The sequence below is a fragment of the Triticum urartu genome, chromosome 6 (genome assembly GCF_003073215.2).
Source record: "Triticum urartu cultivar G1812 chromosome 6, Tu2.1, whole genome shotgun sequence".
Lineage (NCBI taxonomy): Eukaryota > Viridiplantae > Streptophyta > Magnoliopsida > Poales > Poaceae > Triticum > Triticum urartu.
Genome location: NC_053027.1, coordinates 124466937 through 124481474, shown reverse-complemented (window position 1 = coordinate 124481474; position 14538 = coordinate 124466937).

The following is a 14538-nucleotide window of genomic DNA, read 5'->3' as shown; positions in this document are numbered from 1 at the left end:
GAGGTGGTAGAATAACTCCGGAACCTCTATATCCTGAAGGCCACCCTAAGAGAATTGATCAAGATTCTCAGAGAAATAATATAGATGCACCTTGTCCTTCCAAAAGGAAGAAAAAGAAAAATGATAGGACTTTGCATGCTTCTAGTGAACCTATTACTGAAACACCTGAGAATCCAAATGATATTTCTATTTCTGATGCTGAAACACAATCTGGTAACGAACCTGAAACTAGTGATAATGTTAATGATAATGTTCATGATGATGCTCAACCTAGTAATGATAATGATATAGAAATTGAACCTGTTGTTGATCTTGATAACCCATAATCAAAGAATCAACGTTATGATAAGAAAGACTTTGTTGCTAGGAAACATGGTAAAGAAAGAGAACCATGGGTTCAGAAACCCATGCCTTTTCCTCCCAAACCATCCAAGAAAAAGGATGATGAGGATTTTGAGCGCTTTGCTGAAATGATTAGACCTATCTTTTTGTGTATGCGATTAACTAATATGCTCAAAATGAATCCTTATGCTAAGTATATGAAAGATATTGTTACTAATAAAAGAAAGATACCAGAAGCTGAAATTTCCATCATGCTTGCTAATTATACTTTTAAGGGTGGAATACCAAAGAAACTTGGAGAACCAGGAGTACCCACTATACCATGCTCCATTAAAAGAAACTATGTTAAAACTGCTTTATGTGATCTTGGAGCCGGTGTTAGTGTTACGCCTCTCTCTTTATATCATAGACTTGATTTGAATAAGTTTACACCTGCTGAAATATCTTTGCAAATGGCTGATAAATCAACTGCTATACCTGTCGGTATTTGTGAGGATGTGCCTGTTGTAGTTGCAAACGTTACTATTTTAACGGACTTTGTTATTCTTGATATTCCCGAGGACGATAGTATGTCTATTGTTCTTGGAAGACCCTTTTTGAATACTACAGGGGCTATTATTGATTGCACTAAAGGCAATGTCACTTTTCATGTCAATGGTAATGAGCATACGGTACACTTTCCGAGGAAACAACCTCAAGTTCATAGTATCAACTCTATTGGAAAAATTCCATCGATTATTATTGGAGGTTTTGAATTTCCTCTACCTACTGTCAAAAAGAAATATGATATTCTTATTATTGGGGATGTGCATATCCCCGTTGAGGTAACATAGTGTTATTCAAAATTTCTCCGGTTCCATGCTATTCGGAATGAGTTCGTTAACAAGATTTGATCAACCTTGTTAGTGGATTCCTTTTGATGAGCATGAGATGGATGAAACTAGAAGGCACAACTCTTTGTACCCTCCTTTTACTTTCTGTTATTTATATTAAATAAAATTAAAATAAGTATGTTTCTGTCTGTTATCTGATTATTCATGCAATATAAAAATACCCCGAAAATAAAAGTTCTCCAAATGCCCTGAAATTTAAATATGATTTTTTTCTAGAATATTTGAGAATATTTGGCACTGAGAACACAGCGGGGGGGTCATCCACCTGGCCACGAGGGTGGAGGGCGCGCCCCCTGCCATGTGGGCCCACGGTGGCCCTCCTCCACTTATTCCTGCACCCACACACTTTTTGTTCCTCCCACAAACACGAATATCCAGTTCATACCCGAGTCCAAGCTCATTTTGCTGCCATTTTCGATCTCCTTGCTCAAAGCACCTCTCACAAAACTGCTTGGGGGATTGTTCCTTGGTATGTGACTCCTCCATTGGTCCAATTAGTTTTTGTTCTAGTGCTTTATTCATTGCAAATTTATGTTGCCTGGGTGACCATGTTCTTGAGCTTGCATGTCAAATTTATATGGTTCCACGCCTAGGTGCACATTTCAACATACCTATTAGGCATTATGAGAAGGAAGAAAATTTGCTGCCCATTGTTTATTTAGATTATAAGAGTATGGTGGCACATGATTTTATTGTTAAGAATAGGGAAGGAGAGCTTAAATACAAATTGTTCTTTGATAAACATCATCCTGAGACTATTACCCTGCCTGCTCCTTCCTTGTTTGATTTATCTGCAGGTAAGTACCTTGTTCCATTAGAGGCTATTCACGCCTACCGGAACCCTACATCAGCCACAGAGCCAGAGTCGGAACCACAAGTTGATCCTCCACGACAGTCTAATTACCATTGGGATCTGGAAATGATTGCCAACCAGTGGCAATCAGAGTCTTCTTCATCTCAGTACGACCCCAACTACTATTATGGATATCCGCCAGGCCAACCGTGGCCATAGACCAACTTAGGCCAAAAGCCTAAGCTTGGGGGAGTAAGTATTTCTCACCGACGTTATATTCATGTCCACACACTCATTGCTAGATGTCGGTGCTCATACTTTTTCATTGTATCATCCATGCTAGTTTATTTTCCTTTTTATGCTTTCTTCTTGTGTGTTTAATAAACCTTAAGAAAACCCAAAAAAATAGTTGTAGCTTTTAGCTAGTTTTAATTTCCATGCTTGTAGTAGTAATTAAAAAGAAAACCCAAAAAGATTTCTTGTTCTTCTTTTGCTTGTTGGGAGCTTTCCCATGTAAATAGTTTTATTTCTTTTCTCTTCTTTGGGGGTCAATAGGAGAAGACCATGATTAAATTGTTGAAGTGGCTCTTATATGCATTATTGTTGATCTGACAAAAGAGCCCATATTGCCTTGTCTTCTCCTGTTTATTGAATGCTTGCAGATTCTAGCTTAGTCTAATGCGCATACATTGTTATTATTATCCACATCGTTCGGTCGTGCAAGTGAAAGGTAATTATGATGATATATGATGGACTGACTGAGATGAGAAAAGCTAGTATGAACTTGACATCTCTTGTTTTTGTAAATATGATTAGTACATCATTCCTGATTCAGCCTATTATGAATAAACATGTTTGCAATGACAACTAGAGATCATAGTGTCTTGTGCCATGCTTGATTAGCTAGAAGTTTATAATGGTTTACCTTGCGTGCCAACATACTATTAAAATGGCTGTGATGTGGTATGATAGGGTGGTATCCTCCTCTGAATGATTTAAGTGACTTGACTTGGCGCATGTTCACGCATGTAGTTGAAACAAAATCAACATAGCCTTCATGATATTTATGTTCATGGTGGATTATATCCAACTCATGCTTGCATTCGGTGTTGATTAATTTTAATGCATGTTCATGACTGTTGTCGCTCTCTAGCTGGTCGCTTCCCAGTCTTTTGCTAGCCTTCACATGTACTAAGTGGGAATACTGCTTGTGCATCCAACTCCATAAACCCCAAAGTTATTCCATATGAGTCCACCATACCTACCTATATACAGTATCTACCTGCCGTTCCAAGTAAATTTGTATGTGCCAAACTCTAAACCTTCAAATAAACATCCTGTTTTGTATGCTCGAATAGCTCATGTATCAACTAGGGTTATTCGTATCTTCCATGTTAGGCAGGTTATTCTCAAGAGGAGTGGACTCCGCTCCTCACTCACAAGAAAAATGGCTGGTCACCGGGATGCCCAGTCCCATGCTTTATGCAAACTAAATCAAAATAATTGCAAACAAAACTCCCCCTGGGTCTCTTGTTAGTTGGAGGCACTCGTTGCTTCAAGCAAGCCATGGATTGATGCTTGTTGGTGGAAGGGGGGTATAAACTTTACCATTCTGTTTGGGAACCGCCTATAATGTGTGTAGCATGGAAGATATCGCCATCTCTTGGTTGTTATGTTGACAATGAAAGTATACCGCTCAAAATATTATTCACCTCTATTTCAAAACCGAGCTCTGGCACCTCTACAAATCCATGCTTCCCTCTGCGAAGGGCCTATCTATTTACTTTTATGTTGAGTCATCATCCTCTTATTAAAAAGCACCAGTTGGAGAGCACCTCTGTCATTTGCATTCATTACTGTTAGTTTACATTGAGTATGACTTGACTGGATCTCTTTTACCATGAATTACAATGTCTAGTCAGTCCTTGATCTTTAAAGGTGCTCTGCATTTATGTTTTGCGGTCTCAGAAAGGGCTAGCGAGATACCATCTTGTTATATCATATTATGATTGTTTTGAGAAAGTGTTGTCATCCGAGATTTATTATTATTGCTCGATAGTTGATCATGCCATTGATATGAGTAAACATGAGACCTATGTGTTATTGTGAATGTGGTTAGTTCATAATCTTTGCTGAAAACTCGAATGCTGGCTTTACATATTTACAACAACAAGAGCAAACAGAGTTTGTAAAAGTTTTTCTTTATCACTTTCAGTTTATCAACTGAATTGCTTGAGGACAAGCAAAGGTTTAAGCTTGGGGGAGTTGATACGTCCCCGTCATATATACTTTTACAAACACTTTTGCCCTTGTTTTGGACTCTAACTTGCATGATTTGAATGGAACTAACCCGGATTGGCGCTGTTTTCAGTAGAATTGCCATGGTGTTATTTATGTGCAGAAACAAAAGTTCTCGGAATGACCTGAAACTTCACGAAACATCTTTTCGGAAATAATAAAAAATCCTTGCAAAAGATGGAGACCAGGGGGCCCACACCCTAGCCACGAGGGTGGGGGCGCGCCTGCCCCCCTAGGGCACGCTCCTACCTCGTGGGCCCCCTGGAGCTCCTCTAACCTCAACTCCAACTCTACATATTTGGTTTCGGAGAGAAAAAATCAGAGAGATGGATTCATCACGTTTTACGATATGGAGCCGCCGCCAAGCCCTAAAACCTCTCCGGAGGGCTGATCTGGAGTCCGTTCGGGGCTCCGGAGAGGGGAATCCGTCGCCATCGTCATCATCAACCTTCCTCCATCACCAATTTCATGATGCTCACTACCGTGCATGAGTAATTCCATCATAGGCTTGCTGGATGGTGATGGATTGGATGAGATTTATCATGTAATCGAGTTAGTTTTGTTAGGGTTTGATCCCTAGTATCCCTAGTATCCACTATGTTGCTATGGCTTTGCTATGCTTAATACTTGTCACTAGGGCCCGAGTGCCATGATTTCAGATCTGAACCTATTATGTTTTCATCAATATATGAGAGTTCTTGATCCTATCTTGCAAGTCTATAGTCACCTATTATGTGTTATGATCCGTTAACCCCAAAGTGACAATAATCGGGATACTTACCGGTGATGACTGTAGTTTGAGGAGTTCATGTATTCACTATGTGTTAATGCTTTGGTCCGGTACTCTATTAAAAGGAGGCCTTAATATCCCTTAGTTTTCGCTAGGACCCCGCTGCCACGGGAGGGTAGGACAAAATATGTCATGCAAGTTCTTTTCCATAAGCATGTATGACTATATTTGGAATACATGCCTACATTACATTGATGAATTGGAGCTAGTTCTGTGTCACCCTATGTTATGACTGTTACATGATGAACCGCATCTGGCATAATTCTCTATCACCGATCCATTGCCTATGAGCTTTCCATATATTGTTCTTCGCTTATTTACTTTTCCGTTGCTACTGTTACAATCACTACAAAATACCAAAAAATTACTTTTGCTATCGTTACCTTTTTGCTACTGTTACCACAACTATCATATTACTTTGCTACTAAACACTTTGCTGCAGATACTAAGTTTCCAGGTGTGGTTGAATTGACAACTCAGCTGCTAATACTTGAGAATATTCTTTGGCTCCCCTTGTGTCGAATCAATAAACTTGGGCTGAATACTCTACCCTCGAAATCTGTTGCGATCCCCTATACTTGTGGGTCATCAGATGGCTCCATGACTAAGTCCTTTCACGAGGACATCTGCCGTGAAAAAACCATGACAAGATGGACTTTTGGAGTCTCTTGATTATGAATCATTTGACACGTGCGAACCATGCCTCATGGGAAAATGACCTAGACTCCGTTATCCGGAACAATGGAGCGAGCAACCAACTTACTGGAAATCATACATACTGATGTGTGCGGTCCAACGAGCGTTGAGGCTCGCGGTGGCTATCGTTATGTTCTCACCCTCACTGGTGACTTAAGTAGATATGGATATGTGTACTTAATGAAACACAAGTCTGAGACCTTTGAAAAGTTCAAGGAATTTCAGAGTGAGGTAGAGAATCAACGTGAGAGGAAAATAAAGTTCTTACGATCAGATTGTGGAGGGGAATATTTGAGTCACGAGTTTGGCACGCACTTAAGGAAATGTGGAATTGTTTCACAGCTCACACCTCCTAGAACACCACAGCTTAATGGTGTGTCCGAACGACTCACACTCTATTGGATATGGTGCGATCTATGATGTCTCTTACCGATCCACCGCTATCATTTTCGGGTTATGCTTTAGAGACTGCCACATTCACTTTAAATAGGGCTCCGTCGAAATCCATTGAGATGACACCGTATGAATTATGGTTTGGAAATAAACCTAACTTGTCATTTCTAAAAGTTTGGGGATGCGATGCTTATGTCAAGAAACTTCAACCTGAAAAGCTCGAACCCAAGTCAGAAAAATGCGTCTTCATAGGATACCCTAAGGAAACTATTGGGTATACCTTCTACCTCAGATCCGAAGGCAAGATCTTTGTTGCCAAGAATGGATTATTTCTAAAGAAAGAGTTTCTCTCGAAAGAAGTAAGTGGGAGGAAAGTAGAACTTGATGAGGTACTGCCTCTCGAACCGGAGAGTAGCGTAGCTCAGGAAGATGTTTCTGTGGTGCCTGCACCGACTAGAGAGGAAGTTCATGATGAAGATCATGAAACTTCAGATCAAGTTGCTAATGAACTTCGAAGGTCCACGAGGACACGTTCCGCACCAGAGTGGTACGGAAACCCTATCATGGAAATCATGTTGTTAGACAACGATGAACCTTCGAACTATGAAGAAGCGATGGTGGCCCAGATTCTAACAAATGGCTTGAGGCCATGAAATCCGAGATAGGATTCATGTATGAAAACAAAGTATGGACTTTGATAGACTTGCCCGATGATCGGCAAGCCATAGAGAATAAATGGATCTTTAAGAAGAAGACTGGCGCGGATGGTAATGTGACCATCTATAAGGCTCGGCTTGTCGCTAAGGGTTATCGACAAGTTCAAGGGGTTGACTACTATGAGACCTTCTCACCCATAGCGAAGCTGAAGTCTGTCCGAATCATGTTAGCAATTGCCGCATTCTATGATTATGAGATATGGCAAATGGATGTCAAAACGGCATTCCTTAATGGTTTTCTTAAGGAAGAATTGTATATGATGCAGCCGGAAGGTTTTGTCGATCCTAAGAATGCTGACAAGGTATGCAAGCTCCAACGCTCCATCTATGGGCTGGTGCAAGCATCTCGGAGTTGGAACATTCGCTTTGATGAAATGATCAAAGCGTTTGGGTTTATGCAGACTTATGGAGAAGCCTATGTTTACAAGAAAGTGAGTGGGAGCTCTGTAGGATTTCTCATATTATATGTGGATGGCATACTATTTGATGGGAAATGATATAGAACTTTTGGAAAGCATAAAGGCTGTCGGCGTTCTGGGAATGGGGGTCCCCAGACTTGCCTGCCTGCGGCCCGCGGCGTGGCTAAGCCAGCAGGCCGTATGGCCCATCATCACCAGCAAAGCACCCAAGACCCTTGCGAGGGTCCAAGCCTTGCGAGGCGGACGACGCAAGACCTCCTCGGGAGTAGCCTAGCTAGGCAGGCTCACGAGGAGCGGAGACATCAAGCAGGGGCAAACCTCACGAGACCCTCATGACGTGAGCCATGACGCACGACACCAGGCGGGTGCCAGCGCGCGCAGCGTCCTTGTTTCCTCTTTGGTGCTAAGGAGGCCAGCGCAGGCGAAGAGTACCGAGGCATCAGGCAAAGGTTGCTATATTGGTGCAACAAGACCAAGAGCAGGAGGATGGCAAGATGGAGGTCATCATGGAGCCCAAGACAGCGTCACCACCAAAGCCTTTGGTAGGCAAAGACCACTTTTGTCAGGATAGCTTGTACTAGTTGTCCCCCTTCGAATTAGCCCGCCATTGTTGGCTCCCTTCCCGCTCGATATTTGGGAAGAGGACCAGGGCCAGTATAAAATAGGACTAGCCACCACCTTAGAGGGGGATCATTTAGACCACCCACACACATACACAAGCTCACCGAGCTCAAGAACACCTCAACCTCAGGAGGCTGTTCTTCCCTTGTACTGTTCATCATCAGCCCAAGAGACAATCCACCACCACCACACTGGAGTAGGGTATTACACCACAACGGTGGCCCGAACCAGTATAAATCTTGTGTCTTTCTGTGTTGCGAGTTCGTCGAGTTCGTCCGCGAGATCTTAGTGAGCTAGGGCGTCGATTGGTGGGAAGGAAAGAATTCGCGCGCACCCCAGTGTTCGAACCTTAAGGGTTTGCTGGAACCCCACATCCGACATTTGGCGCGCCAGGTAGGGGTGCATCGTAGCTTCCCTTCCATCATTTTGTCGCTCCGTCGCGCCGTCGTTTACATGGCGGACGCACGCCGTGCTCGAGCTGAGCGTCAGGCTGCCCTAACCGCCCGCGTCGCTCAGACGGCTCCCATCGGCAGGCCACATCACCGTTCTCCGTCCCCCGCTGCCAACGCTGCCACCGGTCCGGCGGGGAACAAGCAGCAGGCGTCCTCGCTGCATCCTTCGGTGCGGCAGGACGGCCGCACCGCCACTCCATCGTTGACCCCTGCCGGTTCTTCGTCTCACGTGCACCGCACTCCCATGGAGGCACGGGCCACGCTCCTCGCAGCGAACGAGCTCCTGTGCTACCGCCCCATCGGCGACCTCTACGAGGAGTGGCTCGAGCGCGTCGCCGAGCTCGTCCGCGCCGCGGGGGGCTCTCCGGCGCCATCCCACTCTCTGCCTCCCCCTCAACCAGCCGTGGGCGACGGGGCTCATGGCGCACCTCCACCACCTCAGCCCCAAGACGTCGCCTTGGCACCAAGGCGCTCGGCTCCGCGACGTGATCCGCCGCGCTCGGCGCCCGCGCGCGAAGAGAGAAGCTACCAAGAAATTCCACGGCCGCGAGAAGCTGCACCTGCGCTCCCCGGGCCACCTCGTCAAGACCGCGCACTACCCGCAGCGGCGCAGCGCGCACCTCGTCAAGACCAAGCTCCATCTCCGAAGAGGGCCCCGGCTACCACGGCTGGCTGTCGTGCCTTCACTCCCGAGCTGTGTAGCGTTGCCTGGCCGGGCAAGCTCAAGCTGAATCTGCCTCCTCGCTACGACGGTACCGCCGACCCTGTTGAGTTCCTGTGGCTCTATGAGCTGAGCATCGAAGCGGCCAACGGCGATGAAAAGGTCATGGCGAACTGGTTTCCCATGGCTCTCAAGGATGGAGCTCGCTCCTGGCTCCTGAACCTGGAGGACGGCTCGATCTCCTCCTGGGACGAGATGCGCGACCGCTTCGTCGCCAACTTCGAGGGCACTCGCGACCGACCTTTGGCCGCGGGTGATCTACGCCGCATCAGGCAGCAACCGGGAGACACCCTCCGGAAGTACATCCAATGCTTCAACAACACCCGCCTCAAGATCCCCAAGGTCACGGACGAGGCCATCATCTCCGTGTTTTCCGACGGCATCCGCGGTGTCAAGATGAAGGAAGAGCTCGGCATCCACGAGGAGCTCTGCTACCTCTTGAGCACTGCGTTGGTTTTCCCTTGAAGAGGAAAGGGTGATGCAGCAAAGTAGCGTAAGTATTTCCCTCAGTTTTTGAGAACCAAGGTATCAATCCAGTAGGAGGCTACGCGCGAGTCCCTCACACCTGCACAAAACAAATAGATCCTCACAACCAACGCGATAAGGGGTTGTCAATCCCTACACGGCCACTTACGAAAATGAGATCTGATAGATATGATAAGATAATTTTTTGGTATTTTTATGATAAAGATGCAAAGTAAAATAAAAGGCAATGAAAATAACTGAGTGTTGGAAGATTAATATGATGAAGATAGACCCGGAGGCCATTGGTTTCACTAGTGGCTTCTCTCAAGAGCATAGGTATTTTACGGTGGGTGAACGAATTACTGTTGAGCAATTGACAGAATTGAGCATAGTTATGAGAATATCTAGGTATGATCATGTATATAGGCATCACGTCCGAGACAAGTAGACCGACTCCTTCCTGCATCAACTACTATTACTCCACTCATCGACCGCTATCCAGCATGCATCTAGAGTATTAAGTTCATGAAAACAGAGTAACGCCTTAAGCAAGATGACATGATGTAGAGGGATAAACTCATGCAATATGATGAAAACCCCATCTTGTTATCCTCGATGGCCACAATACAATACGTGCCTTGCTGCCCCTACTGTCACTGGGAAAGGACACCGCAAGATTGAACCCAAAGCTAAGCACTTCTCCCATTGCAAGAAAGATCAATCTAGTAGGCCAAACCAAACTGATAATTCGAAGAGACTTGCAAAGATAACCAATCATACATAAAAGAATTCAGAGAAGATTCAGATATTGTTCATAGATATACTTGATTATAAACCCACAATTCATCGATCTCAACAAACACACCGCAAAAAGAAGATTACATCGAATAGATCTCCACAAGAGAGGGGGAGAACATTGTATTGAGATCCAAAAAGAGAGAAGAATCCATCTAGCTAATAACTATGGACCCGTAGGTCTTAGGTAAACTACTCAGACTTCATCAGAGGGGCTATGGTGATGATGTAGAAGCCCTCCGTGATGGATACCCCCTCCGGCGGAGCTCCGGAACAGGCCCCAAGATGGGATCTCGTGGATACAGAAAGTTGCGGCGGTGGAATTAGGGTTTTGGCTCTTTATCTGATCGTTTGGGGGTACGTAGGTATATATAGGAGGAAGGAGTACGTCGGTGGAGCAACTGGGGGGCCACGAGGGTGGAGGGCGCGCCTGGGGGGGTAGGTGCGCCCCCCTACCTCGTGGCCTCCTCCTTTGTTTCTTGACATAGGATCCAAGTCTCCTGGATCATGTTTGGTGAGAAAATCACGTTCCCGAAGGTTTCATTCCATTTGGACTCCATTTGATATTCCTTTTCTTCGAAACCCTAAAATAGGCAAAAAAACAGCAATTCTGGGATGGGCCTCCGGTTAATAGGTTAGTCCCAAAAATAATATAAAAGTGGATAATAAAGCCAAATAATGTCCAAAACAGTAGATAATATAGCATGGAGCAATAAAAAATTATAGATACGTTCGAGACGTATCAAGCATCCACAAGCTTAATTCCTACTCGTCCTCGAGTAGGTAAATGATAAAAACAGAATTTTTGATGTGGAGTGCTACTTGGCATAATTTTAATGTAATTCTTCTTAATTGTGGTATGAATATTCAGATCCGAAGGATTCAAGATAAAAGTTCATATTGACATAAAAATAATAATACTTCAAGCATACTAACTAAGCAATTATGTCCTCTCAAAATAACATGGCCATAGAAAGTCCATCCCTACAAAATCATATAGTTTAGTCATGCTCCATTTTCGTCACACAAGAATGCTCTCATCATGCACAACCCCAATGACAAGCCAAGCAATTGTTTCATACTTTAGTAATCTCAAACCTATAAACTTTCACGCAATATATGAGCGCGAGCCATGGATATAGCACTATGGGTGGAATAGAATATGATGATGGGGGTTATGTGGAGAAGACAAAAAAGGACAAAGTCTCACATCAACGAGGCTAATCAATGGGCTATGGAGATGCCCATCGATTGATGTTAATGCATGGAGTAGGGATTGCCATGCAACGGATGCACTAGAGCTATAAATGTATGAAAGCTCAAAAAAGAAACTAAGTGGGTGTGCATCCAACTTGCTTGCTCACGAAGACCTAGGGCACTTGAGGAGGCCCATTATTTGAATATACAAGCCAAGTTCTATAATGAAAATTTCCCACTAGATTATGAAAGTGACAAAACAAAAGACTCTCTATCATGAAGATTATGGTGCTACTTTGAAGCACAAGTGTGGCAAAGGATAGTAGCATTGTCCCTTTTTTTGGCCTTTCTTTTTTTGTCCTTTCTCTTCTTTTTTAGGACAATGCTCTATGAATGATGGTCATCACACTTCTATTTATTTACAAATCAAGAATTACAACTCGATACTTAGAACACGATATGACTCTATATGAATGCCTCTGGCAGTGTACCAGGATATGCAATGAACCAAGAGTGACATTGTAACGCCCCGAGACCGATGTGCCAGGTGTCGTTCAGTTATTCGCGGTTTTTGCGTTGTCATTTGCTTGCGTGTCATGCATTGCATATCATGTCATCATGTGCATTTCATTTGCATACGTGTTCGTCTCATGCATCCGAGCTTTTTCCCCATTGTCCGTTTTGCATTCCGGTGCTTCGTTCTCCTCCGGTGGTCATTTCTACCTTTCTTTCTTGTGTGGGGGTTAAACATTTCCGGATTGGACCGAGTCTTGCCAAGCGGCCTTGGTTTACTACCGGTAGACCGCCTGTCAAGTTTCGTACCATTTGGACTTCGTTTGATACTCCAACGGTTAACCGAGGGACCGAAAAGGCCTCATGTGTGTTGCAGCCCAACACCCCTCCAATTTGGCCCAAAACACACCTAACTCTGCTGCATGTCCTAGAGCGTTCGATCACAATCGCGTGGCCGAAAATCGCACCTCATTTGGACTCTCCTAGCTCCCTCTACCTATAAATATGTGGCTCTCCCCGATTTTTCGCGCAGTCCAAACCCTAGCTTCTTCCCACTCCGCCGCCGGACGCGTCCGCGCCGCGCCGGACATGTCCGCTCACCGCCGCCACCTCACTCCATCCAATCAGGGAGCACCACGTCAACTCCACTGTCGCCCGAGCCAATCTCAGCGCGCCATGTCAGCGCCCGCGCCGCCCCACTTCGTTGCGGCCCGCGAGGCCCTCCGCAGGCCCTCCCGGGCCCGAGGCTCCCCGCCGCCACTCAGATCCATCGCCGCCCAGCGCCACCGCCCGCCTCCTCTCGCCGCCTCGCTGCCTCCATCGCCGGTCGCCGCCTTTGCTCGCCGCAGCGCGCCCCATCGCCCGAACGCCTCCCCGCCGCCGTCTCGGAGTACTCCGGCCTCGATCCGAGCCCGAGGAGGAGCGCCACCGCCGCCCGCTTCCAGATCCGGCGTCGCCCGCCGCGGCTCCGGCCATCCCCGTCGCTGGAGTTTCCCAACGCCACCGCCACCCTGCCTCGATCCCGATCGGATCGGGAGAGACGACCGGGTCGCTCCGCGCCCGCGTGGACCTTCCGCGTGGGCCACCTCCTCCCCGCCTTCGGCCCAGCTCCAGCCGGCCTCGTTCGGCCTGCCTCATCCTCCTTCGTGGGCTGGCCCGGCTTCACCGGCCAGCGCAGCGCCCGAGTCCGGCCCAGCGCGCCGCCCCGCCTCGGCCTGCCACTTCCTCCTCTCCGGGCCAAGCCCATGGGTGAGCCGCACACCCAGCGCCCCGCCTCTGTTTTTTCCTGCTGTTGGGCTTGCCTCGGATTCGGCCCGCATCGTTTTTTTTCCAGATCTGGACGATTTGTCTATATTTCCTGAGATTGCTATTTTGCAGATTAGTCCCCCTCGTTCATGCATTTAATAACTCACTAACCGTGCATCGGATTAAAATGATTTATATATGAAACTTGCTCAGAATTTTGTGTAGTTTAATAATATTCCAACTTTCATCTATGTTTGAAATGTCTAGTTAACATGTTGCACTCATCTTGCATGTTTAACAACTCTAAAATAATGTTTAGGGCAGAACAGTACCAAACCTTAAATTATGCATATGAGGATTTTCCGGAATTGTTGTTCGTTGCTTCCGGCCTCATTTAAACTTGCCTAGATAGGTAGTTTTGTTGTGCTTCACCTCTTGCCATGTTAATCAACATTTAATATTGTTGGGGTACATAAACTTCCGGAATTGTTGTTCGTTGCTTCCGGCCTCATTTAAACTTGCCTAGATAGGTAGTTTTGTTGTGCTTCACCTCTTGCCATGTTAATCAACATTTAATATTGTTGGGGTACATAAACGAGAGAGAACTAAATAATCGATGTGGTGTTTTGTCAATATGCATCCCGATGCATATTGAGCTCCACTTAATTTGTAGGATTGATTGTGCACTTTGCCATGCCATGAATATTTAAACCGGACATGCATCATACTTGGTTGTGCATCATGCCATGCCTATGTGGTAGTTGTTTACTATGTTGTGTGCTTCTTTTCCGATGATTGCTTCTTCGGGTTGGTTCCGGTAACGTCGTGTTGTGAGGATTCGTTCGACTACGTCCGTTTGTCTTCTTCATGGACTCGTTCTTCTCCCTTGTGGGATTTCAGGCAAGATGATCATACCCTCGAAATCACTACTATCTTTGCTATGCTAGTTTGCTCGCTCTTTGCTATGCCAATGCTACGATGCCTACCAATTGCTTGTCAGCCTCCCAATTGCCATGTCAAACCTCTAACCCACCATGTCCTAGCAAACCGTTGATTGGCTATGTTACCGCTTTGCTCAGCCCCTCTTATAGCGTTGCTAGTTGCAGGTGAAGATTGGAGGCCATTCCTTGTTGGGACATTTATTTACTTGTTGGGATATCACAATATATCTTATTTAATAAATGCATCT